Source organism: Podarcis vaucheri (assembly GCF_965113315.1).
Source record: "Podarcis vaucheri genome assembly, chromosome: 2".
In the NCBI taxonomy this organism is placed as follows: Eukaryota; Metazoa; Chordata; class Lepidosauria; order Squamata; family Lacertidae; genus Podarcis; species Podarcis vaucheri.
This window is the reverse complement of record NC_138760.1, coordinates 4,669,594-4,696,417: the sequence shown is the minus strand read 5'-3', so window position 1 is coordinate 4,696,417 and position 26,824 is coordinate 4,669,594. Positions and strand designations below refer to the sequence as shown.

The 26,824-nt window shown below is 43.3% G+C and overlaps 1 protein-coding gene and 1 long non-coding RNA gene across 9 annotated transcripts in view; one reads left to right on the top strand and one right to left on the bottom strand.

The window, feature by feature from the left end:
• The window catches only part of R3HDM2 (R3H domain containing 2), a 155,282-nt gene that overhangs the window by 45,935 nt on the left and 82,523 nt on the right, over window positions 1-26,824 (top strand). The window contains exon 1 of one of the 8 annotated variants that reach the window (XM_082208101.1): window positions 12,554-12,832. The exons of the other annotated variants lie outside the window; for them this stretch is intronic. The gene's annotated coding sequence lies outside the window, so the exon portion shown is untranslated. Of the gene's footprint in view, window positions 1-12,553; window positions 12,833-26,824 lie in introns of those variants that run through there. 8 annotated transcript variants of the gene reach the window in all.
• On the bottom strand, window positions 16,328-19,077 carry LOC309524537. Its single transcript, XR_014215984.1, has 2 exons — window positions 18,849-19,077; window positions 16,328-17,082 (listed from the first exon to the last, which is right to left on the bottom strand). It is a non-coding gene; the product is annotated as an uncharacterized lncRNA (long non-coding RNA).

Sequence of the window (26,824 nt, the reverse complement as noted above, 5' to 3'; positions counted from 1 at the left end):
CCTCTGCTTAAAAACTTCCAAGGAAGGAGTGTCCACAACTCCTGAGGGAGACTGTCTCACTGTCAAAACAGCTCTTACTGTCAGAAAGTTTTTCCTGATGTTTACTCAAAATCTCCTTTGTTATATAACTTGAAGCCATTGGTTCGAGTCCTACGCTCCAGAGCAGGAGAAAACAAGCTTGTTCCTTCTTCCATGTGACAGTCTATGTGATATTTGAAGATGGCTATCCTATCTCCTCTCAGTTTCCTCTTTTCCAGGCTAATCATAGCCTGCTCCTTCAAGTGATGCTCATAAAGCTTGGTTTCCAGACCCTTGATCAGGGGTCCTCAAACTTTTTAAATGGGGCCAGTTCACTGTCCCTCAGACACTGTTGGGGCCGGACCATAGTTTGGAAAAAATATCAACATATTCCTATGCACACTGCACATACTTTATTTGTAGTGCACAAAAAGATCCCTATCTGAAACTGCTGCCAGTCAGTGTAGGCAAAACTGAGCTAGGTAGAAAAATGGTTGGAAACTTGCTTAGGGCAAAAGGGTAGGAGGCTGAGGACATCTGGAAATTGCTGCCGCTGGATCTAGCCACTTAGCCTGGAGCACTCGAAGTGGGGACATGCACAATCTGTTCTCTCCTCCTATTTCCCGATTCCCAAAGGAGGGAAGTGAGAAGGAGAGTGGGCCGGGCTCACCTTTGTCTCCCTCCTTCCCACGGAACAAGCCAGCCGAGGGAGGGAGGCTGGATTGCGCCCGGGCTGAGTCCACCTTTGCTGTTGCTGTCAGGGCCATCTTTACCCGGGGGTTTCTATGATACTCATATGTACTCATACTTACATAATTTGAAGCAAAAATTATATGTTGCTTTTATCGATCTAAAGTCAGCTTTTGATACGGTCCCAAGACACGCATTGTGGCAAAAATTGGAAAAGACAAATATAGACCTCCGTCTATTATTTCTCATCAAAACATTATATACTGACACATCAATACAAGCAAAGGTGGATCTGGCTGGCCATCTCACCACTAGAATTAAGAGCACTACTGGAGTCAAACAGGGATGCATTTTGGCACCTTTCCTGTTCAATTTTTATATTAATGACATGGTTAAAGAACTGGAGGGCCTACAGTTTGCCCCTGTCACAATTCTCGACCAAAAACTCTCAGTTTTAATGTATGCTGATGACCTAGTACTTGTATCTAGAGCCCAGGTGGGCCTGAGACGGCTGCTTGCAAAATTAAGTTCATATTGCATGAGGAATGCTTTATCTATAAACTATGATAAGACGCAGGTCATTGTATTTGGGAAGCATTCTAAAAAGCATGTTTGGCACCTGGATGAACACATCATAAACCAAGTAAATACGTTTAAATATCTGGGATTGATTTATTCAGAAACGGCATCTTGGAATACACAGCTATCCAATATTAAATTGCAAGCCTTTAAATCAGCAAAAGCCATTCTGAAATTCGCTGCATGTAAAGGTGGAAATCTGGTCAACCCAGCTCTATCTGTGTATAAAGCAAAAACAATGGCCCAGATTTTATATGGTGCAGAGGTTTGGGGTACCTCAAAGGTCTCCGGTCTGGAACCCCCACAGAATTATTTTTTAAGAGTTCTTTTAGGTTTACCCAAAGACGTGCAATCTGCCATGGTCAGGTTGGAAACTCACATGTTGAGCATAGAGAGCCAAATAGATAAAAGAATTCTCTGTTACTGGTTTAGAGCTCAACAGATGGACAACACTAGGCTACCAAAAAAATGCCTGATTGAGCTCTCAAATGGATTACCCTTTAAAAACTGGGTACATCATGCTGCCCAACTGATGGGCAAATATGACCTCTCAGTGACTGAGATTAAAGAACTCCCCTTATATTCACAGAAAAATATTTTTAAATGAACCATAAGGGCAGTGGCAACTAAAAACGAACTAAACTCTATGTGCACATCTACATGCGCCCCATTGTATTTTAAACTTAGAGAGGTCAATGAACACATATCTTATTTTAATGAATTGACTTTTGCACAGCTTCGAAAAGCTTTTACAGAGCTACGACTAAATACAATAAGCTCTGCTTATAGAGATGGGAGACACAGAGGCATACCAAAAAACGAACGTGTTTGCATTAGGGGATGTTCTGAAGTAGAGGACCTTATGCATTATATCTTGCACTGTCCGTTATATAATGATGCAAGAAAAAGATTTTTGGTACCTATAATGACAGGGTCCCCTGGCCAGAACCCCCTTGATATGATGTTATATCTCCTTGCCGACACAGATAAGTATGTGACCTGGCGGGTAGCACTTTTTGCAACTGCTGCTAGGAAAATTAGAGCAAATTATATAGCCAAGGTAGCCATTAACTGTAAAGGAGATGAATTTATTTGATCCTATCTATCTACCTCAGGCTATGCTCTATCTTTGTTACCAAACTCTGAGTATAAATTGCACACTGTATTAATTGATATTGTTTTTAACATTAGTGACCATGTGATGATTTTAGCTTATGAATTTTATCGTTTAATGTTTTTATTTGTACATTGGGGTACTTTTATAGCTTTGTTTAGAGTATGTAATGTTTTAATAATATAAATGTTTTAAGTCTTTTTTTACCAATTCAGTATATTTTCTTTTAATTGTCAAATAATTCTGTGTACATTGCGGCAGCCTTTGGCTATGTGCAATAAAACTGACTGAGACTGATACTCAATACTTGTTTGCGGGGAGCCCGAAATGAGAGGCCGCATGGGAGCTGCAGCTGGGAGCCCGGTCGGCCAGGAGGGGAATGAGACGGAACCAATGAGACGGAAACATGGAAGGTGCCTAAAGAAGCCAGGGTGGCTATCTAAATAACTTTTAACTGAGTTAAGATTAAAAAAGGATGTGTACAAAAAATGGAAAAGGGGGGAAACCACCAAAGAGGAATTCAAACAAATAGCCAGCACGTGTCGACACAAAGTCAGAAAAGCTAAAGCACAGAATGAACTCAGGCTTGCTAGAGAGGTTAAAAGCAACAAAAAAGGCTTTTATGGGTATGTCCGTAGCAAAAGGAAGAACAAAGAAACAGTGGGGTCACTCAGAGGAGAAGATGGTGAAATGCAAACAGGGGACACAGAAAGGGCTGAACTCCTCAATGCCTTCTTTGCCTCAGTCTTCTCCGATAAAGAAAACAATGCCCGACCTGAAGAATTTGGAGCAAATGATTCAGCAGAGGAAACACAGCCCAGAATAACTAAGGAGACAGTACAAGAATACTTGGCTAGTTTAGATGTATTCAAGTCTTCAGGGCCAGATGAACTGCATCCAAGAGTATTAAAAGAACTGGCAGATGTGATCTCAGAACCACTGGCAGTCATCTTCGAGAATTCCTGGAGAACAGGCGAAGTCCCGGCAGACTGGAGGAGGGCAAATATTGTCCCTATTTTCAAAAAGGGGAAAAGAGAGGACCCAAATAATTATCGCCCAGTCAGTCTGACATCAATACCAGGGAAGATTCTGGAGCAGATCATTAAGCAAACAGTCTGTGAGCACCTAGAAAGGAATGCTGTGATCACCAATAGTCAGCATGCATTTCTGAAAAATAAGTCATGTCAGACTAACCTGATCTCGTTTTTTGACAGAATTAGAAGCCTGGTAGATGAAGGGAACGCAGTGGATGTAGCCTACCTTGATTTCAGCAAGGCATTTGACAATGTGCCGCATGATATTCTTGTAAAGAAGCTGGTAAAATGCGGACTTGACTATGCTACCACTCAGTGGATTTGTAACTGGCTGACTGACCGAACCCAAAGGGTGCTCATCAATGGTTCCTCTTCATCCTGGAGAAAAGTGACTAGTGGGGTGCCACAGGGTTCTGTCTTGGGCCCGATCTTATTCAACATCTTTATCAACGACTTGGATGATGGACTCAAGGGTATCCTGATCAAATTTGCAGATGACACCAAACTGGGAGGGGTGGCTAACACCCCAGAGGACAGAATCACACTTCAAAACGACCTTGACAGATTAGAGAACTGGGCCAAAACAAACAAGATGAACTTTAACAGGGAGAAATGTAAAGTATTGCACTTGGGCAAAAAAAAATGAGAGGCACAAATACAAGATGGGTGACACCTGGCTTGAGAGCAGTACATGTGAAAAGGATCTAGGAGTCTTGGTTGACCACAAACTTGACATGAGCCAACAGTGTGACGCGGCAGCTAAAAAAGCCAATGTAATTCTGGGCTGCATCAATAAGAGTATAGCATCTAGATCAAGGGAAGTAATAGTGCCACTGTATTCTGCTCTGGTCAGACCTCACCTGGAGTACTGTGTCCAGTTCTGGGCACCACAGTTCAAGAAGGACACTGACAAACTGGAACGTGTCCAGAGGAGGGCAACCAAAATGGTCAAAGGCCTGGAAACGATGCCTTATGAGGAACGGCTAAGGGAGCTGGGCATGTTTAGCCTGGAGAAGAGGAGGTTAAGGGGTGATATGATAGCCATGTTCAAATATATAAAAGGATGTCACATAGAGGAGGGAGAAAGGTTGTTTTCTGCTGCTCCAGAGAAGCGGACACGGAGCAATGGATCCAAACTACAAGAAAGAAGATTCCACCTAAACATTAGGAAGAACTTCCTGACAGTAAGAGCTGTTTGACAGTGGAATTTGCTGCCAAGGAGTGTGGTGGAGTCTCCTACTTTGGAGGTTTTTAAGCAGAGGCTTGACAACCATATGTCAGGAGTGCTCTGATGGTGTTTCCTGCTTGGCAGGGGGTTGGACTTGATGGCCCTTGTGGTCTCTTCCAACTCTATGATTCTAGGAGGCGCCACAGGTACATTGCACCTCTCCGCAAAAGGGAGTGAGCAAGTTCACCCCACGGGCTCCTCCTCCGCTGCTGCTGCTGCTGCTGTTGTTGCTGCTACCTCAGGAAGAAAAGGCACAGGAAAAGGGGGTGGGGAAATGGCAGCTCCGCCCTGACTGGCTCCAAGGGGAGAGAGATCCAGCCAGGGACCCCTCACTCACCGCCAGAGGCTGGGAAAAGGAGCTGAGTTTCCCCTGGAGGAAGCATGGGAGGGGGCTTGGAAGTGGCGCTGGAGAGTGAGCGGGATTGTGGGCTGAAGGGGAGAGGGAGAGAGAGTTAAAGCTTGAGGGGGAAGAAGAAAGGCGACCCACCCCTCGGTCACCTGGGATCCCCTGCTCTCGCTTTTCCCAAATGCTCCCAACCCGGAAAAGTGAAAGCAGCCAAAGGGGAGGTGGCGTAAAAGAACTTGACTCAACGGAAATCTGGGAAAAGAAAATGCTTTGGAAAATCATAATAATAAAGGCTGCTGCTTATGTTGCTGCTGCCGCCAGGTCGAACCCCTGGGAGGATTGGGGCCCGGAACAGAAGGAAGAGGAGCAGCGCCCACCGCATTCCCTGAGCCAAGGCAGGCTGGAGAGCAATGGTGGCCAGCGCCAGACACTGCTCTGTGGGGTTTTCGCCGTGGCGCCTCCTCCTCCGAGGAGGCTCGCAAGTGGCGGAGGCAGCTGCCAAGGTAAGGGCACTGCCATACAGCCGGATCAGATGAACGCCCGCCTCGTTTGTTCATGATCAACCCCTCGGTGGTTACCCTGGTTGCAAGCACGTTTCAGAGCTTGTAATGGGGAAATGGGGCAGCGGTGATCCTGCGCCTCATTCCATCGGGAATAAGGCGGCGGCGCTGGCTCTGCCTCGGCGGTTCGGGTTCAGGACCCTGGTGGGCTGGATGTGGCCGGTGGACCGTAGTTTGAGGACCCCTGCCCTTGATCATTTTGGTTGCCCTCCTCTGCACACACTCCAGCTTGTCAACATCCTTCTTAAATTGTAGTGCTCAGAAATGGACACAGTATTCCATGTGTGGCTTGACCAAGGCAGAATAGAGTGTACTATTACTTCCCTTGATCTGGACACTATATTTCTGTTGATGCAGCCTACAATAGCATTAGCTTTTTTTGCTGCTGCACCCCATTGGTAATGAACATTTCTACAGTGTGTATTAGGAGCAACTGAACTGAATTCTTTTTGTAATTTGCCCTTCACATGTTGGTGTTTTTTGTTTTGTACACTTGAAATAAAATTCATTTTTCTGAAAAAGTAAATGGGGCTGCAAAGTGGCAATAAAAACTAGCAATGGCATATCTGGAACACATAATTTTTACATGTAAGTGTTGGAGCAAAAGGGTGACTTTCTTCGAGTTGTGTGGGGACTTAACTTACAACAGTGTGATTCTTTTCCTTCCCACCACACCAAGTTAGAATGAAGCTCATGGCCTCCATTAATCAAATTTAAAATTTTAGCGGAATGGTTTGAAGTTACCAACTTGGATACAATGGGTCCAGTTGTTTTGAGGAGCTCTGTATATGTGCATGGATATATTTCTCATTCATATCAATCCGATGCTTCCAGAGACAGTAGTGGTTTTTGCAAATTGATAGGCAGAATCACCCATACCCCAATTGCCAAACAACAATCCTAAAAAGAAGCTTCTTCAAAACTTATTGATTTGCCAATAAAGATTTTAAATTTAGCATATTTATAGTAAATAAAATATGTTACATATCCCATATGTAGCAAATTATGTGGCAACTTATATTGTATAAATATTCTCTATTTTCAGTCTTTATTCTCAAATTAATACCTTCAGTTTTGAAGAAGTTGGTTTTTAGGATTAGAGACAACTGGTTACAAGCTTTCCAGGACTTTCCAAAGCTGCCATTGCTCCTCCCCATCTCCCTCATCCGCACTTTCTTTATCAGTTCCCAGTTTGAACTTCTTGAAACAGTTTGAGGGCAGAAAAGAAGTGTGCTGTTTCAACTCCTAGGACCAAATTTTGAAAGGGTGATCTGGAGTTCTTTGTGATACCAAGGGAGCACACTCCTGTCTTGTTTAGGTTAGCAAAAAAGGTTGTCTTGCTTTCAGCTGACTGATCCTGATTTACATGTGATGCACAACAGATGGGAAGGGAAATGTAGAGCTGCAGAGAGAAAGCATTTCCTTTGCTGATGTATTTTTCTTCTACCTTTCCTTGTGAACTGCCCTAAGACGCTTAGAGAAGCTGTTGTGGCTGCTCCCCTCCCAATTCCTTTTGAAACCTCACTTCCTACAGTAGGTGAAGAAGAATGGGTGGTGGAAGGCACTGGTGGAGATAGAGAGGATCATAGCTCAGAGATGGAGCGCATGCTTTGCAGTGAGAGAGTTCCAAGCTGGTATGTGCAGTTCAAATGAGTTTCAAGTAGCATGACTGGAGAGGGGAATGGTTACTCTGCCTGAGACTTTTAGAGAGCCGCTGCTTGTCAGATAGTAAGACAGTACAAATGGTATGATTTTGGCATTTTCATATCCGCTTGTCGCTTGGAGTGTTTCCAGGGCAAGTGAGGTCTCCAGTTGACCTGATGGGATGGGAGCAGGCCATAGTGGAGAGAATAGGTGGGCGTTTCATTCAGGTCAATCAATGTCTATGGCCCTGCCCTGCAAGTGTTTGCTTATCTAAAGCTTTCCCATTGCTGTGACTCTTTTTTCCTTTGAAAAACAGAGGGCTTTCTCTGCTGCTGCAAGTCTAAAGCACAAATGCACCAGCATCTCTTCTGTCTCTCTGACCTAGTTTTCTTTGTATGTACCTGCTATGTTTAAATAAGTGGCACTGAGGTGTGAAAGACAAAGAACAGGCTGTTGGTATGTGAGGTGTGGCCCAATCCCGCATTGTCATTTGGGCTTGTCAGGAGAGCTGACTTGCAGTTCTTCCACCCTGGAGTCGCTGTCTCTAAAAGATTTACCATTAAAGAAATCCTTATGAGCACAAATGTGTTCTAAAATAAAATCAGGTTTCCCAGACACTGCAGGTTGAAAACGCAAGGTGTCTGCCAACCTATATATAACTGTTTAGGTGTTTGAGAAAGAGAGAGAGAGAGTGTGTTCTGGATTCCCCCCCCCCCTGAAAGGTGCAGTATAGATTTGGCACTCCCTATGACCTTGTTTCCTACTGAGGAGCAATTTTGGAACATGAGCTTTCTTGATGGTACAGGGTCTAAGAACTGGGACTGAATTGGCTGCATCTGTTGTATGAATACAATAAGTTGTATTCATTCAACTTCTTTTTATTATTGCTTGTTAGCCGCCCTGAGCCCGGCCTTGGCTGGGGAGGGCGGGGTATAAATAAATTTTTTTTTATTGTTGTTATCTGACAGTCTTCATGTTATATCTGCAGGCTTCTATTTCTTGTATGAAGAAAATTCACGCAAGTTCATGCACATAATATTCCATCACATTTATCTCATTACTTGAACTGAACAAATCCCAGGCACCTAAAAATTTAAAGCTAAGATCTAGTAATTTGGAATATAACCACACTCTGGGTTGTTCTTAGACATATATTGTCACATATAATGTTTAGGATTTTAATGTCAATTCAGGTTTGTGGTTTCTACTGCTTTGGTGAATTCTGTAGCCATGGAGCCCTCTGCATGTGTGTGGAGAGACTACATCCACTGGAAGGTAATGCTGATTGCTGGTTCAAGACCAGGGAGTAGGTTCAACTTTATAGATTGGTGATGGAGTGGCCGCCAAGACCATATAACACTGGTCCTGAAAGACCTACATTGGCTCCCAGTACATTTCCGAGCACAATTCAAAGTGTTGGTGCTGACTTTTAAAGCCCTAAATGGCCTCTGCCCATTATACCTGAAGGAGCATCTCCATCCCCATCATTCAGCCTGGACACTGAAGTCCAGCTCTGAGGGCCTTCTGGCGGTTCACTCACTGCGAGAAATGAGGTTACAGGGAACCAGGCAGAGGGCCTTCTCGGTAGTGGCACCCGCCCTGTATAATGCCCTCCCATCAGATGTCAAGGAAATAAACAACTATCTGACTTTTAAAAGACATCTGAAGGCAACTCTGTTTAGGGAAGTTTTTAATGTTGGATGTTTTATCGTGTTTTTTATATTCTGTTGGGAGCCACCCAGAGTGGCTGGGGAAACCCAGCTGGATGGGTGGGGTATAAATAATAAAATTATTATTACTATTATTATTATTATTATTATTATTATTATTATTATTATTATTGGTTCTCGGCCTTAAAGAAGCTTCTGCAGAGGTCTAGGCCAGTGTTTTTCAACCTTTTTTGGGCAAAGGCACACTTGTTTCATGAAAAAAATCATGAGGCACACCACCACTGTGTGCGGAGAGGGAGATGTCAGAGCCCCGCTGCTCTCTATGGGGAATCGGATGATTCCGGATGTCCGCTCTCATCCGATCTATGGGGAATCGGATGAATCGGATGTCCGCTCTCATCCGATCCCATCTGATCTGATTCCCCACCCAGGATGGATGGAAAATAGGGTGGACACTGTCCAGCGCCCGCCTAGTGGGCAAAAATTTGACTTTTTTTTTTTAAAAAAAATATCTTTCGAATTTTTTAATTTTTCCCACGGCACACCAGGCAACATCTCGCGGCACACTAGTATGCCGCGGAACAGTGGTTGAAAAACACTGGTCTAGGCACCGAAGCATTGCTCATTCCCAATGAGCATTTCCATTTAGAGAACTGCTGAGCTTTCTATCCACAGTGTTCTGGTGGTGGCAGGAGGGCTGTAAACCCTGTGTTTTCAAAATTACTGAGTCAGGCTGTAGTGTAGAGCAAATCAAGCTTGCTTTTCTGATATGTTGCTCAAGTTCCCCCTCTAAAATCACGAGATTTAAGGAAAAGTACATGTTGAATTCTTTGTTCTTCTGCAGTCTGGAGACTGTCAGGTTTTTCCAAACAGAACTATTAAAGAAATAAATTGATATATAATTTGGCATTTATCTCCTGTGCAGGGTATATTTTTCACATCCTGCAAATTGTATTTTATCTCTCTTTCCCTGTGTCTTATGTTGTTGCTTGCTTTTCTAAAGAAAATTCAAACCAAATTAACAGCAAAATAATAATATAAAACATGCCTGCACCAAAATGTTGTTGGTTCTTGTATTGTCCATTTTAGTTTTTATCATAGACTTGCTTGGATTTGTGTCTCTGTGATTCAGAAATAAATGCCAGTAGCTGAGAGATGAAGGGCTATCTTTTTATGAAAATGTTTACTCCTGTGTATGCAAATATTACAGAGCCTTCAAACCTTCAAACCTGTGGGTGACCCGTTCTTCTAATCCCACATTAGTTTACTGAGGAACCTCTTGCTCTACCTGAAAATACTGGGGACAAGTGAATATTCAAGGGTACATGCTGAGTTCAAGTGGGCCAGCCCTGTTGCACCTTGCCATTGCCCTACATGGGCCATGAATTAGAATGGATCAAAGACAGGGAGAAATAAAATTTAAACCAGATTTTAAAATTGAAATATGATATTTTTTTTAAAAAGTTTCAGATGCAATTATCTCACTTAAAATTAAGCTGATTTAAAAATAAATATGAACTTAATGATTTTTTAAAATTTCCTAAAGCTGAATTTCAGATCTCATTGTGCTACTTTTCTTTGTAAAGCGAAAACAGTATGGAAAACTTCTTCATATCACAGTAGTTAATCTATTTGTATAGTGACCAAATACAGGGAGTAACATGCAAGCATAGGCACTAGAATCCAGGTGATGCCCTCTTGTATCTCACCAGGAACATCCATTATATTCATTATCTTGTAGTATTTTATACCCAAGCAGCAGAGCCCTGCAGTGCATTCAGTTCTAAAATTATTAATACTGGTGACCAAACTACCTGAACAAGTCACTTTCCATTTCAGTAACTACAATTTCTTGCTTTTGGAAACTTGATTGCAACCCAATTTTACTCATATTTATGCAGAAACAAGTTCTTCTTTGTTAACTGAGACATATTTCCAAATAACAGTACGTAGGATTTGAGGCCTTAACCTTCAACTAAATTATTTGCTTAGTGTTCTTACATGTGTACATGGCTTGTCTATAAACAGATGTTGGGCTGGCTTCAGCTAAACAGTTGTGCTACTAGGACAGCTGGGGTGCGCTCTCCCCACCCTTCCAAATCTGCTTAGATGGGGTCCAGAGAACCCCTGGAACAATATATGGGGGAAGGATGGAAGAGATTGTTTTGCCTGGAAAGCAGTAAAGTTTGCACTAATGGAATGATAGTTATAGTGTGATGTTGAATTCCACTCATAGTTGTATAGTACAGAAGACAATCTGAACTGCATGGCCAGAGACTTTGAATTACACTTTTAGATATTAATCCTCTATTTACGAGCAAACCAATATGCTTTCTCTTCTTATTTGTATGCCAAAAACAATGGTTCTATGTCAGAATTCTTTACAATGGAAAAACAACACAAAATTTGTACTTAAATGAATTATCAAAATAAGATCAAATGTATGCATATGTGCCCATTTTTGATGAGCAAAGATGGTGGTGGTGAGGGTGGTGGCTGGACTCAAACTCCCACATCATGTTCCTTCTGGGGTAGTTTGCCCACCTTTGGGCCCCACTATGCACTCAGCTGTCACCTGTGGCTCCTAGAAGCAGTTGGCATGTGACAGCAGCCACACCCAGGGAATGGCTTCAACTGGCTGGCCTGACCAAGTGAGGATAGCTGATGCGTCTCAGACCCTTTCCCTGCATGTAAAGACAGGCTCTGGTGGATTGAGCAGACGAGACCAATAGTGGGTCCAATGGTCCAGGCACAGGGTCCAAGAGCGGTTTCTGCACATGCTGTTGAGGGAAACAAGGGGCAGATGGGACTCATCCACCTGGGAAGGTAGCTCATCTAGGAGAAGGAAAATTCTGATTCTAAACCTCCTCTGCCTTGTGGGATATCTTCTGGAGAAGAAAAGAGTAAGGACTAAATTCTACACCAGGGGTAGACAACCTAAGGCCCGAGGGCCGGAAATGGGCCTATCGCCTTCTCAATCCATCCCGCAGACAGTCTGGGAATTAGCATCTTTTTACATGAGTAGAATGTGTCCTTTTATTTAAAATGCATCTCTGGGTTATTTGTGGGGCAGAGGAATTCGTTCATCCCCCCCCCCCCCGCCCAATATAGTCCGGCCCACCACATGGTCTGAGGGACGGTGGACCGGCCCACGGCTGAAAAAGGTTGCTGACCCCTGCTCTACACAAATTCAGAGTGGGATCTAGAAGTTCTGCTTATGTTGATTTTGATATTAATGTGATGAGGTAATCATGACTTACGTCCTACTTAAATGAACAGGATTTAGGAAGCAGGTATAATGAGTTGGATCCAGACTATCTCCTACCCTTTGAGATCAGGACAACAGAAAAACTTGCTGAACATAAAGATTGTCCCTATGGTTGACAGTGAAGAAAATATTTGCAAGTAGTAAATGAGTTTGAATTTGAATATCAGGTGGATGTAAACAACTGATTCATCTGGATGGGAATCCCTTTTAAGCTGGTTCATTGCAGCTAAGGCTCTCTTCAGTAGAAAAAAAAAACATGCTCTCATTTTAATTTGGGCATTCTCTCTTCATTGTTGTGCTTGCTGGTGGAAATGGGGATGCTGTGTCTTTAAATGCCTTTCCTTTCCTCAGCCTTGAGGAGGCAGTTACACTCAAGTCTCTGAATGAGGGAGAGAGGGGGTGTGGAAGTAGCCATTGGCAGAGCTCTCTATGCCATCTCTTCAAGCAGCTGGGGTCTGGTGCCTTCTGAGCAGCTTGTCAGAGCAATTAGCTTGCTGTAGCAGTGGCGAGGAGCATTCACATTGCATTTGAAGCTGGGGGTGGGGTGGGGGCTGAAAAGAAACAGAGGATTCCAAGAAGCAAGGTCTCCTGGCAAAATTCCTCTGGTAACCGTTCATGGCAATGAGGTCCTTGTTGAGAAGGGGAAATAGATGACTTACTCAGTGTGCAGCTTCCACTGGGGTGAGTTTATTTTTAGACTGAAGTCTCTGATGATTTTGGTATGGTGGGGAGAGAGAAAGCAAGATAAATGTCTTGTTGATTGCAGTGGAACTAACTATCCTTGTAATTTAATTGTGTAGCTGTTTGACTGTTTTGGTACGTCAGTGAGAGGGGCATCTGCCTTTATAAGGTTTTTCAGAATGGTTTCCCCCCCTGAATGGTACAGGAGTCTGATTTCATCTCTTCTCCCCATGCTTCCTCCTCCTCGAGGCTTGCAGGGTCTCCGTGGCTCCTGTGTCATCAGTTTTTTGTGATATGCTATGCATCCACCTAGAGGGAAGAAGGGAATCCCCTATAAACATACGCAGCTCTTTTGTGTCATTAAGGAGGTCTCCCTGCTGGACTTGTGCTGGGATTCCGTTGTTTTTTTTAACTCAAGCTCTGTTTTTATGATGGGAAGCCAAGCACCCATCACTATCCTCATTCACAAATCCTGCACATTTCCCCCCTTTAAGGATTTGTTTAGATCTGAGGAAAGGATGCTGGCTGTTATATTTGAGCAACCACTTGACCATGTATATTCCATTCAACACAATTGGAGTAAACTGATTCCCCTGAACCTGATCTAGTGCTCCGTCTATCCTCTTCTCTTTCATCTTTCAAATTCCTGGATAAATCTTCATACTATCTTTGGCTGAAATAAGTGTTTGTGTATATATATATATAAATATGTATGTGTATGTATGTATGTATGATAAACACTGCAGATGCATCCCTAGCTTTCAAAATCCAAACTGGGCTATTTTGAAGGGCTCAGATTGATGAAGCAGACAAAAATATGAGAGCCGCCTCTATTAGGTGGCTTTGCCATAGGTATTTTGTTGCTTGTGCGATGGTAATTGCTTCAGCAAGTGGGTGTTCTCTTCTGTTTTTGTCCTTCTGCTTATGAAACCAATGTTCAGCAAGGGGGGGGCGGGCGGGCGATGGAACTGCTGTTGCCTCCCCTTTGTGCCTCTCCTTTTCAAGCCCCACTCCTAGTAGATGGCATCTTTGAATGCATCTGGTAGCTCAGCTAAGAGGGGGTTTCTTTTTGCTTGTCAGCTTCCAAATGCAAGACTTTAATGTCTGCTTTATTGCTGTATGTGGTATACGTGACATCAAAGTAAGCTGCAATAACGGCTGTCATTTGCAGTATGTTTACTTGTAGGCTTCTTCTTTTTTAATAGTCAGATAGGAAAGAAAGTAGAGGATGTGGGTATGAGCAGATACCTCCTTCAGCCAGTTTTCCTAATCATTAGCATATACTCCATATAACATTAGAACCTTTATTTGCTGTTCAGTAAAGGTAAAGTTATGTTTCCTTAAAATCATTTTTGGTTTTCCATTCATTGTCATTTTACTGTCCATTTGTTCAGTGGACAGCAGAAGTTAATGAAAAGTTGGGCTTAATCTGTTCGTGAAATTTAAGGTGATTTTCCTTTGAAAGAGATGTAGTGCAACCTGATTTCCTTCCTTCATATTTTATTTTGTGTAGCGCAGACACTTCATCAGACTTTGAATAGGAAAGAGTTAAGATCTATTTTTATGGTTGAGCATGTCTGCCCCCCCCCCCCCGCCATTCCGGAAACAAGCAGCTGGCCCTGTATTTGCAAGTGGCTGAGAGCCCCCAGAAACTAGCAAACTCTCCCCCTCCAATCACTGTTTTCTGAAGGAATACTGCCATCGGGCATATAGAACTGTGGCAAGGAGCAGCAGTGCCCCACAATAAAGGGTTAAAAGGAATTCCAACACAGTGTCACACATCTTGACATTACAGAGGAGGTGGATAATTTTCATGCTAGATATTCAGGAAATCCCCATGGTGGACAGCCCCCTTAACTGTTGCCAGGAGACCATTTTGACGTCACTGATGGCAGTTCCTGTCTGCATGTGGGTGCAGTGAACATCCTTCAGCAGAGAAACAGTAGCTGAGTGAAACTGGTAAATATGTGCTTCGAAAAAGATAATCCGGCCCCAAGCCCAGCTCATTTTTTCTTAATGACTTTGACTGCGGCTGTGAAGCTTGCAGAATTCATGCTCATAGCAAAATCTCCAACCTTGCTGCACGATTTTTAATGTGGATGCCTGCCTGTTCCTAATGGCTAGACAGAAAAGGGTTCTCTCCAGGCTTTTGCGTCATCAGAAGGGGAAGCCCTTGCTTTCTTTTGGTGCATCCCTTAAATGGGAGGAGTATGAAAACGGGGGAGGGAAAAACAGTGAGACCTTGTATAACCGTTCGACAAACCTTGAGAATAAATGCAGAATGCATAGAAAAAAGGTATCCTGATTGTTCCCCTCTTTTTTTAACCTCCAGATGGGTTTGCAGGAAGAAGGGGAGAGAAACAAGATGCAATAAAGCAGGCTGCAGAATAAGTCGCTAAATTCTTCCATGTCATTCTGTATTCTTGATTTATTTCAGAACATGAATAGTAGCAAAACCCTTTAAAAAATAATGCAGAATATGTGGCCATGCACTCCTCTTTTTCTTGTGGATTTGCAATTCTGTCCTTGGAAAAGATATTAGAGCTGTGCCAGCTGATATGTCTTAATTACAATTAGATCTTAAGATTTGCCTTGTCAGGCATCACATCTGAACAACTACAGTTTTGTCAGTTTCCTGTTGGGAGATAAGAATTGCCATGTTGGATCAACCAAAGATATGTCTATCCTGGCACTTCCTCCACCTTTTTAAAAATACAGTGGTGCCTCGCAAGACGAAAAGAATCTGTTCTGTGATTCTCTTTGTCTAGCGGTTTTTTCATCTTGCGAAGCAAGCCCATTGAAGGATTAGCGGATTAGCGCTATTAGCGGCTTTTAGCGGCTTATCTGCTGATCGGATCAGCTGATAAGCGGCTTAGCGGCTTAGAAAAAGGGGGCGGAGGAAAAAAACCCAGCAGGAACTCGCAAGACATTGTCATCTTGCGAAGCAAGCCCATAGGAAATTCGTTTTTGCGAAGCACCTCCAAAACGGAAAACTCTTTCGTCTACCGAGTTTTCCGTCTTGCGAGGCATTTGTCTTGCGGGGCACCACTGTAATGGTTAGCTAGATGACTCAAATAAATGCACAAGCGGAGCATGATTAACATTATTTTATTATGTATTTTGTATACTCATTTTGTATTTTTCTGTTCTGAACAGGCCTGAGATCTTTGAATGGTGGTATACATACACAGTCAGTACATACATACATGTAGTAGTGGGACTCAGTTACATTCGTAAAGATAAAGCGCTTTATATGCGTTATTTCATTGTGACACCAGATGGCACTGTGGGGTCCCGTCTTTTGCCTACAGGGTTTCCCTGAATGAAGTTTACAACACGTTTAACTGAATCGCTTCTTTGTTGTGTCTAGATCCAGCCTTAGTATCCTGTTTATTTTCATATTGATTTTTCTAGCAGTGGTGGCTGATAACTGGTGGAAGGTATTCATAGCTACTTCTTAAAACTACACCTAAAATGATTCCTGCGTGTAGCCCCTCACAACATATTGTCCTAAAGAAATCCATAAGTTATATAATGTTTTCAGTGTAGCCATATGGGCAGTGACTTGGCTGGCATCCTGACTGTATGTGTCTAGAACGAAAGCAGCTTACCCTTCAAATGTGCCATTGACAAATTGCCATCTAATGACCACCGAGGATGTGGCATACTATCTGAAGCAGCCTTCCTGATGATAAACGTTTCAGGACCCCCCCCCCCCAAATCTACTGTGGCATCATCCCCAAATGTCTGTGACTGCCACATCTCATCCTGGTAGTTACAAAAGTGGATGCCCATGTTTATTTCACAAGCCATTCCCTCTGACAGTGGAAGTTTCTCTCCTTGTTTTCCTGCAAAGGACTACAGACAATGTAATTTCCATCACAGGTATTTTCACTAGAGTAACAGGAGTTGCAGTCCAATGAGATTGCTTGAGACAGGTGCTTGGGCCTAGTGCTGAGTTGGATAAGGTTGCGCAGCAGTAGCTCATGAGTGCTTCTGTCAGTGGCTCTTCCAAATATTGTGTAATGTCTAAAAACAGTTTTCTCAGGCTTACACTGGATTCCATGGCAACATTCATCCCTTGCATTTTTTCTGTTTTAGCCTTTCTTTAGTTAAACCTTGATGAGATAGCTGCTAATACCTTACTGATGTGGCACTCATTCTCCTCCTCCTCCTTGCTTTTCTCAATAAGTGTGAAGCCGCTCCACCAAAAAAGCTGTGTGCAATAAAGTAGTATTGTAGTTGCCAACCTCTTCTAAGGAACGAAATGGATATACTGTATGAGAAGCAGTTTGCTGTAGTGGTTAGTGTGAGGGAATAGGGCCTGGGAGACCTGGATTCTGATCCCTGCTCTGTCATGAAGCGCACAGGGTGATGTGGGTCTGATCACTTTATCTCAGCCTAACTTACCTCACAGGTGTTTCTGAGGATAAAATGGGGGCAGAGAGCGCCATGCATATGCCACATTGAGCTTATTGCAGGAAAGGCAGGATGTCAATGTAAGAATGAATAGAACAGTGCAGACTGGCCTGATCTACATATGCAACTGAAAGAGATAGGAGAACGGACTGCACCACTTTGTACCACAGGTATGAAATCACATTTTTGAAAGATATGTCTTTCTGTAAAACAGAACTAAAACCCATTTTAATTAAGGAGCAAGCTAGATTAGAATCTTTATCTCTGATGTGTTGGCTCTAAACCTGTATTTTTAAAAAACACTGGGAGCATTCCCCCCCCATCTCCTAATGCTACACACATAGACCAGGCCGTTAATTATTGTTGTTATTATTCATTTCTATACCACTTTATGTAGGAGCCAGTGTGGTGTAGTGGTTAAGAGCGGTAGTCTTGCAATCTGGGGAACCAGGTTCGCGTCTCCGCTCCTCCGCATGCAGCTGCTGGGTGACCTTGGGCTAGTCACACTTCTTTGAAGTCTCTCAGCCCCACTCACCTCACAGAGTGTTTGTTGTGGGGGAGGAAGGGAAAGGAGAATGTTAGCCGCTTTGAGACTCCTTAGGGTAGTGATAAAGCGGGATATCAAATCCAAACTCTTCTTCTTCTCTTTTTAAGAAAAAAATCTTAATGTGGTTTACAACACATTAAAACTTCAAATAAAATAACCCAGAATAAAACATTACTGAAGAAAGTCAAATTTAAAGTATACATTCAAAGCAACATAATTAACAGGAAATAAATATTATCTTAAAGATTTCAAAGCAGAACATTACTGAAAGAAATCAAATAAAAAATGAACATTTAAAAAAGCACAATTAACAAGAGAATAAAATATTATCATAAGCATAGTGTTAACAGGTTGTTTTTTTTGGGGGGGGGAGGGGGTTGTTAGAACACTAATGCACTCATATGGTTGCTCATATGCCATGGGTGCTGCTGCCCATTGGCACCCTTCAGAGAAACAGTGTGCATGAACAGTTGTAACCAGAGCTATGCATGCAAATGTAAGAACTTGATCTTTTAGTGTCCAGCACCTGCAATTCGGAACTCCTCACCTAATGATAATCAGGTAGGCGCATTTACTGCACTTTTTGGGGTGCCTCAACTGCAATTTTTAAAAACGCACGTGTGCACGCACACACAATATTCAGAAGTTAAAACCTGTGAAAGGTGTATGTGTATCAGAGATGCTACTCAGCTGGGCACCTTTTGGTCTAGGACCGACCCAGAGAGGACTGAAACCGCTGCTTCAGGCAGTCTGACTTTGATGCTGTGAAGAAGAGCGGAGAGGGAAATAGAGCTCATCCATGCCGTGCAAACAAAGGATTAAAACACCTTCAGCATCCAGAGCTTTGGGGTTCAGAAAAAAAGTTCCTAAGATCGTGAGGGACACAATTGGGATTTATACGTGTGTGTGTGTGTGTGTGTGTGTGTGTGAGTGTGTGTGTGAGAGAGAGAGAGAGAGAGAGAGAGAGAGAGAGAGTGTTCCTCTCCTGCCTTATAATATTAAAATTGAAGATCATCCAGTTAAATTGATGGGCAGCAAGTTCAAGCATACTGTGAAACTCACTGCCACAAGATCCGGTGGGGGCCACTGGCTTAGGTGGCTTCAAGAGAAGACCAGACAAATTCAAGGTGATGGCCATCTGGAGCTTCCATGTTCAGAGGCAGCTCTGAAGGCCACTTGCTGGGGACCTGTTGCCATGACAACCAGAGGTGAAGATGTCATGGCAACAATAGAAACATGAGGTAACACTTTGAGATGCTAGGCTAGGCGAACTTCTGCAGCTGTACCACTGGAGTGGGTGGGCTGGCAGCTTGACTCAGTGGATTTAACAGCATAAAGCTGGACTTGAATTCCCCCCTGCAGGAGTTCACCCATAGCCCTCTGTACTGGCCACTGGAAACTGCTTCCAATATACAGCTCTTGCTTTGTCGTATGAAACTGCATCCATGCTACATGTATATAATTTTGTGGTGAATGAACATCTTTGTATGTCTCTCACTATGTTTATGTAGGTGCTTAAATCCCTGGACATTATTGCAGATTCACCACTATCGGTTGTCAGCATGAGATTGTTGGCTAGTAGTTTACATTGGCTGGATCTAGACACATCAAATAAGTGCTTCAGAAAAATGCAGTGTAACCTTTATACAGCCATACCTCGGGTTAAATATGCTTCAGGTTGAGCGCTTTCGGGTCGCGCTCCGGGTTACTTCCGGGTTTCGCTGCTCGTGCATGCGCAGACCGTCAAAATGACATCACACACATGCACGGAAGTGGCGAATCGCGGCCCCTGCACATGGGTTTCGTTTGCTTCAGGATGTGAACGGGGATCTGGAACAGATCCCGTTCGTATCCAGAGGTACCACCACAACATGAGAAATCATGTTGGCAAAAGTAGAACTCCACAGCGCCATCTGGTGTCACAAGTGTTATATTGCATATAAAACACTTTTTCTTTACCAATCTAGCTGCATCCCTAGTCAGCAACTTTCCTCTCTGTCCTTTTTCTCTACTTACGCTCTGCCTTTCTGATACCATTGGTGATGCTGTGTCACAAGAGAGAGATTTAGGCAAGCAGTTCCAATGATGTGGGGATATTATGAGCAACAAGGTGACATCTGTCTTGATTTGTCGAGCTTGCAAACTCTGCTCGCTTGGCACGACTGTTCAGTGTGAGTTATGTCATGAAAATCCAGCCAGCCAAGTGAAATCCTTGGTGGCAATAATTTTAATCCCTTTGGTGGATTTGTTTTGTCACTGGCTGCTGTACTAATTAGAGGTGCTGATTGCACCTGTATGCCAGAAGACCTCTGGGCTGCTTTCTCTCTCTCAAGCTATCCAAGCTATTAGCATTCTAACAGCTGCTCTGAGAACAGAGTGTGAAGTGACCGTCTAGCCACTGTAATGTCTGAGAAAACCTCTTCTTCCTCAGTTATGTACTCGGCACAAAGATGGATACAAGATATTCCAGCATTATCTAGCTAAAAGGAAGCCATGCTCCACTTAACGAGAATGGAGCAGAGGTAATATTCTTGTAGGGATGAGAATGAATGGATTCTTGTTCCTTTACTCAGTCTTTGTTTTGGATTCAATTTCATGTGCCCTGAGGGGATCCTGCAGTTTTTCTAGTGCAGAATGAACCCCTAGCATTTTAAAGAATTCATTTGTTAGGAAGAACTTGGAGTAGGGAGGAGGAAGAGAATAGAAAGGGCTCATCTCAGAAAATAAGTTTATTTAAAAGTGTGAGACAGACTTCCCTAAAAAGGGGGGGGGGAGCCAGCTACCCTGCATGTCTTTTAAGTTTATTTTAAAATACCCCCACTTGCATGGGTCTACAAATATTAGCTAACCTTGATTGTGATAAAATTAGCATCCAAACTGCCAAAAGACGGGAATTGATGAAATGGAATTCAGGTTACAATACTTGAAATACAATTCAAGTAATGATTTCTCAGTGTCTGAATAATTTTGTCAAGCCTTGAAAGCCCCAGTACTTGTTTGCCTCTGGCTGATTGGAGTCACTGCCCGCTGGAGTGTTGGTTTCTTGAGGAAGCTGAGCCCAGTGGTTCTCAAAGCTCAGTAAGATGCTTTAACCACCGAAATCAATACATATTAGCACATGTGAAGATTGCCCCATAAGGAAGCTTTCCATTGTAGGCTCTAGGTTTTAAAACACTTTAAAATCACAGAATATGTTTTCTGTAATTTTGAGGAGAGTGATGCTTGGTCATCATTCGTAAGCTGCAGGTCTCCCACCTTCTAAGTGGATTTTTGAAATGTAGATTGGCTCTCAATGTGATGAAAAGTTCCTGAAATGAGTCAAGCCACATTCCCAACCCCCATATTCATACATAGTACAGTGGTACCCCGCAAGACGAACGCCTCGGAAGACGAAAAACTCGCTAGACGAAGGAGTTTTTCGTTTTCATAGCCGCTTCGCAAGACGCATTTCCCTATGGGCTTGCTTCGCAAAACGAAGCTTGCCCCGCAAGCTCCGGGGATAGCAGGGAAGCGCAGTGCGTCTTCCCCGCTGTCCCCGGACCTCTTTTGAAGCAAGGGGCGGCGGGGAGAAGATCGCTTCTCCCCGTTGCCAGCCCCGCAATCTCCGGGGACAGAGGGGAAGGCGTGTGCGCCTTCCCCTCTCTCCCCGGACCCCTTTTGAACCAAGGGGCGGCAACGGGGAGAAGCGATTCTCCCCGCTGCCCCTTCCCTTGCTTTAAAACAGGTCCGGGGACAGAGGGGAAGGCGCGCAGCACTTCCCCTCTGTCCCCGGACGGTCTCCATAGGAACGCATTGATTGATTTTCAATGCATTCCTATGGGAAACCGTGCTTCGCAAGACGAAAAACTCGCAGGAAGAAAAAACTTGCAGAACGAATTAATTTCGTCTTGCGAGGCACCACTGTATATACTTATATACTGTGGAGTTTCCTTTCAACCATTGACAGGATTTATTATATTTAAGAGCTGTCCCATAATGTAACATTCCCTGGGACTTGCGCGAGCTCTCCGCTTATAGAGCGTGAATTGTATGCAATTTAATTGCTGTTTGGAACTCAATGTTTGTTGCTGCATTGTGATCTTGGAATGTTTGTACACTGTATATTTTTGTTATTAAATATTATCCATATTTGTGTATACTGTATATTTTGGTTTATAGGGACTTGTTTGTCTTTGTAATTTATTTTATGGTGGTACTGTAATAGCCAGCAATTTTTTTTTGTCGCCCCAACAAGCTTGAGTTTCGGCACGCACAAGAGAACTCCAGAAAACGTAAGCACCAATAGAAGCTATTACACATAGGGTTTGTTTGTTTGTTTGTTTGTAGGTGTGTTTTTCTTTTTTCTTTTTATTATTAAAACAACAACACTACTGGCACCTGAGGACTGAAGACAGAGCTGTGAGCAGTGTGCTGTAATGGCTCATGCCTGCCAGTTTAAACAGCTGTGGCATTCCTCAGCACCCGTGACACTTGTGGTTGGGGTGAGCATGTAGGCGGCTGGATGAGAGGAAAGATGAGCAGGTTGTTCCAATCAGTGGCATTTAGTTACTTACTGTAGGTCCCTGGAAAATTGCATTGTGGGCCCAAAACACTTGACTTCTAATGCAATCAAATGCCCTTCACCATTAGGACAAAATGGGTCAAGCACGCATTATTTTCTTTTGGGTCAGCTATGTTTGTTCTGAGAATTGGTTTCCTCTCTTCTTTGCTCCCACCACGATCTGAACAGGCTTCTCTACATTGGGTTAGTAGATAGCCTGATTTTGGGATACTAAATCTGTTGTTTTCTGACAAGTGAAGCACCCTGCTTGTTTTGAAATTGTGTTGCATGATAGACATATGCAGCAGGTTTTGGTTTTTAAAAAAGAAACCTTCAAATTAATAATAATAATAATAATAATAATAATAATATAGTGGTACCTCGGTTTAAGAACAGCCCTGTTTATGAACTATTTGGTATACAAACTCCGCAAAACCAGAAGTAGTGTTCCGGTTAGCAAAAATTACCTCGGTCTACGAATGGAAGCCGAACAGTGGAAAGGCACCGGTGGTGGGAGGCCTCATTAGGGAAAGCGCTAAGAACGGCTTTGGCTTAAGAACGGACTTCCGGAACGGATTAAGTTCATAAACCAAGGTACCACTGTAATAAACTTGTCTTGTTGCTTGTAGTGATGGAGCCTGTTGCCATGGAGGCATGATTCAGATTGGTTGACCCAGAGGCCAGTGTGCAAATAGAGAACAAGAACATCGTCATTTAACCTTGCAGAATGGTCTAATTTAGTGAGATGTGACGTTAATGCCAAAACCTTGTGCAGAGTTGTAGAACTGAGGTACTAGCATTTGCTCCTACTACTGTGAATTTTTGTTTTGGAAAGAACTGAGACAAAAGCCGTGTTTTCTGCCGCCTCTGGTTTGTCCCCCCCCCCCTTTCCAAAGCTGGGAAGTGTGCTGGCTTAGCATTACGTGCAAACCAGTTCCTGTGTCTGCTTTGCTCTGAACAAACTGCCAAGATGAAGCCACAATCCTCAGTTTGGATATTGTGGAAAACCAAACTTGTTTCATTTATTATTTGTGCTTACATCCTGCTTGTTTCCAAATGGCCCAAGGTGTGTTACCTAAACACCGCAGTTAAAAAAATATATAATTTACATTAGAATAATAAAAACCATTAGCACACATACACACACATACATGCTGCCAACATCAGAATATCAAAACACAGAACTGCAGTGTAAAGAAATGTGTCCTGACCAGTTGTTGGAAGTGTACAGTGATAGATCAAGACACACCTCAGAGGGGAGGTCACTTGAAAAAATGCCCTTTCATGCGCTGTAGTGGTAGCACTACAAGCAGGCCCTCCCTTGCTGATCATAACTCCCAGGCAAAGTTGATATGGGAGGAGGTACTCCTTCAGATGTTTTGGGCCCAAGTTATATAGGGCTTTATGTATCAATATTAACGCCTCAAATTCAGTTTGGCAGTGAATTGGCAACCAGTACAAATCTTTCAACCAGCGTAATATGTGTCTGGTCAGAGATGATCAGCAGCAGCCTTGCTGTTGCACTCTGCACTAGTAGCAGCTTCAAACTGTTTTCAAGGGCAGCCCCACATAGACCTGATTGCAATAGTCGGAAGTGAAATTACCAGAGCATGAATTATTGTGACCACAATATCCTATCCAGGAAGGGTCATAGTTGAAGAACCAGCCATAACTGGAAATGGGCACTCTTAACCACCAAGATCACCTGGATATCAGGAGACCTAGATGGATCAAGGAGTACCCACAAGTTATGCATCTGTTCCTTCCAGGGGAGTGCAAACCCATCCAGAACTGGTAGTCCCCATGTTTCCTGAACTTGAGAACTTGCAACTTGTACCTCTGTCTTATCTGGATTCAGTTTCAATTTATTGGTCCCCATACAGCTCATTGCCACTTCCAGGCAACAGACAAGCACCTGAACTGCCACTCCTGATTCAGATGAATTGGAGGGACGGAAGTGGGTGTCATCACCACTAATATCACTTCACTCCAAATCAGTGTTAAAAACGCAGCTACACATGCTAAGCGCAAAATGGCTCATTAAACCCAGGTTGCAGTTGCCAAAATGGAATGTCTTCATGCCATTTTTGGGCAAGATGGCTCTAAAGTCTTACTTTTCAAATGAAGGACTGACTGTGATTGATCCTCAGTTAAACACCTGGCTAGTTCAGATGACAAACCTGAGCTAGCTTAAGAGCTTTGAGAACTTAAAGAAGAAAGGTCACTTGATCCAGGGACAGTCTACATATATATTGGCCTTTTCCTACCTCTTTTTCTTGATGGTGACACAGAACACCCATGATGTAAGAATATTCTTCACAACTGTGATCAGGACAGTGGGGTAAGTGAAGACTGGTCAACAGTATCAAAAGCTGCTGAGAAGTTGAGGAGAACCAAGAAGGCTGCACTCTCACTGCTGTTTTCGTGGCAAATGTCATGAACCAGGGTGACCAAGGGCAAGCTGAAATGCTTTTGCAGATGGAACAACTGGAAGAATGTAATGTTAAATTCCACTCTTTGTCTACCATGGACATCTACTTTGCTTAAGAATGGCTCTGGAAGCTGAAAATAAGCTGATGTACTTAATATTCCAAGTACATCATGTATCTGAAGAAGTGTGCATGCACACGAAAGCTCATACCAAGAACTAACTTAGTTGGTCTTTTATTTTAATATTCCAAGGACAGCTATGTGTGTAGGAATCTGGTTTCTAGAAATGGATAGGAGGATTCCTTTGAATTCTCAGATAAAAAATAATAATAGTAAGATTGAACTTGATATAATTACTTTTGACCCCAAAGGGAGCCTTTTTATGACCACATGACAGAGAAAAGTTAGAGGAAAACTTCCTCGGCATCTTTATTTGTTTATTTGAAGTTTCCATATGGCAACCTTTGAGAGAATTAGCTACCCTCAGGAAGGAGGTCCTTGATGTTGACTGGATGACGTTTGTTAGCGTGCTCAGCCTGGTTTTTGAAATCTGATTCAGATAGGGAGCAGGCTGCTGTTAGCTGTAGTGAATCTCAAGGAGAAAGCTTTATTTCCTTTCGTTAATCAGTTTCCGTGGGGACGGGTAAAATGATGGAACAATGCCAGCTTGCCTTCACTTCAGTCAATGCTTGATTTGTTGTGGGGGCAGGGAAAGTAGGGTCCCCCATAAACAAACCCATAAATCTCAACCTCTGACTCTTCCCAATTTTAGCTCAATCATGCTCAGCCTCCCCAATAGCCTTTGAAAATGAAACTGATCTGTAGAAAAAACAACTTGAAAAAGAGACAATGCACGTATTTTTGTAAACTTAAGAAATCTTTAACAAAAATTATTATAAAAAAGCAGCAGCTAGGAGGGCATCACAGTAAGTAAGGGGACCTGTAATTCGAGCATTGGCTTCAGTGGGTCAAGCGGAAGAAACCCATTATTGTTTGGTGCTTCAAGATGCTGTGTCTGGCTTCTTCCACCTGTCTTAGCTCTTCAGACTTAATAGAAGACTCGGCATCTCTCCTCTGCTGCTCTCTCTGTGTGTGTTTCTGTGTGTGTTCTCCTTCCTTGACCCAGATTTTTAACGCGTAGCTTTCCTGATGATGTAGCTATATAATTTGTTGTATCTGCCTGGCGGAAAGTGATTGGCATAGCCTGCCTGTCCTCGTCGCCCACCTCCTTTTCTTCCTTCCTGAGCCCTGTGAACTTCTACTTCTCCGCAAGTCCTGCTTGCCACAGTGGATCATGTCAGCCGCCTCCTTGCTTACTCCCACGCTTGTCCTGAGGGAGCGCGGCTGATTCATTCACACAGAAAGGAAAACCTTCTGAGAAGGAGCCTTTTCTGTTCTCTTTAATGAGAAACTTCAGCGGAACACAGAATGCTGCTGCATTTAGTTTGAATGCTGGGGGAAAATAATCAAGAGGGAGTTCATTGTATGTTTGATAGCTGTAAACATACTGACCAGCCTCTTGTGAATGGGGAACGTATTTAGTTAGCTCCTTCAGCTCTCTCCCACCAGGGGCGGGCAGGAAGTAACTGTCTTTGCGTCACTAAAAGCAAGCAAAGGTACCACCCCTAGTACAATCACTTCAGTTTCAAAGCATTGAGTGGGGTCTGTGTGCGTGTGCTTATTGCATTTACAGGCCATGGAAGGTGACAAATGTTGGCCATTTCCCCTCCCTTGTGCAAAATAATCAACATATGAAAAAGCTCTTTACATTCAGAACTGCACCGAAGACTGAAGACTTCGTTTGTGTGTGTTTAAGTACTTGTTTGCTTAGAAGAATCCCTCGCCATAGTTTGTGGCACCCAAAAAAATAAAGAATCCCTGCAACAGCTGGCTAATTTAGCAAAAATTAAAAGCCAATAGGAAGCTGTTATCCTCTGTTATTCTCTTTCACAAAGGGAGGGGAATTTTGTGGGGCGGCTGAAGGCCCCAAGATTGCTCCCTCATGGGCGCCTCACCTGCTATGCTGTCTGTACCACTGGCACTGAAGTGGCACTGG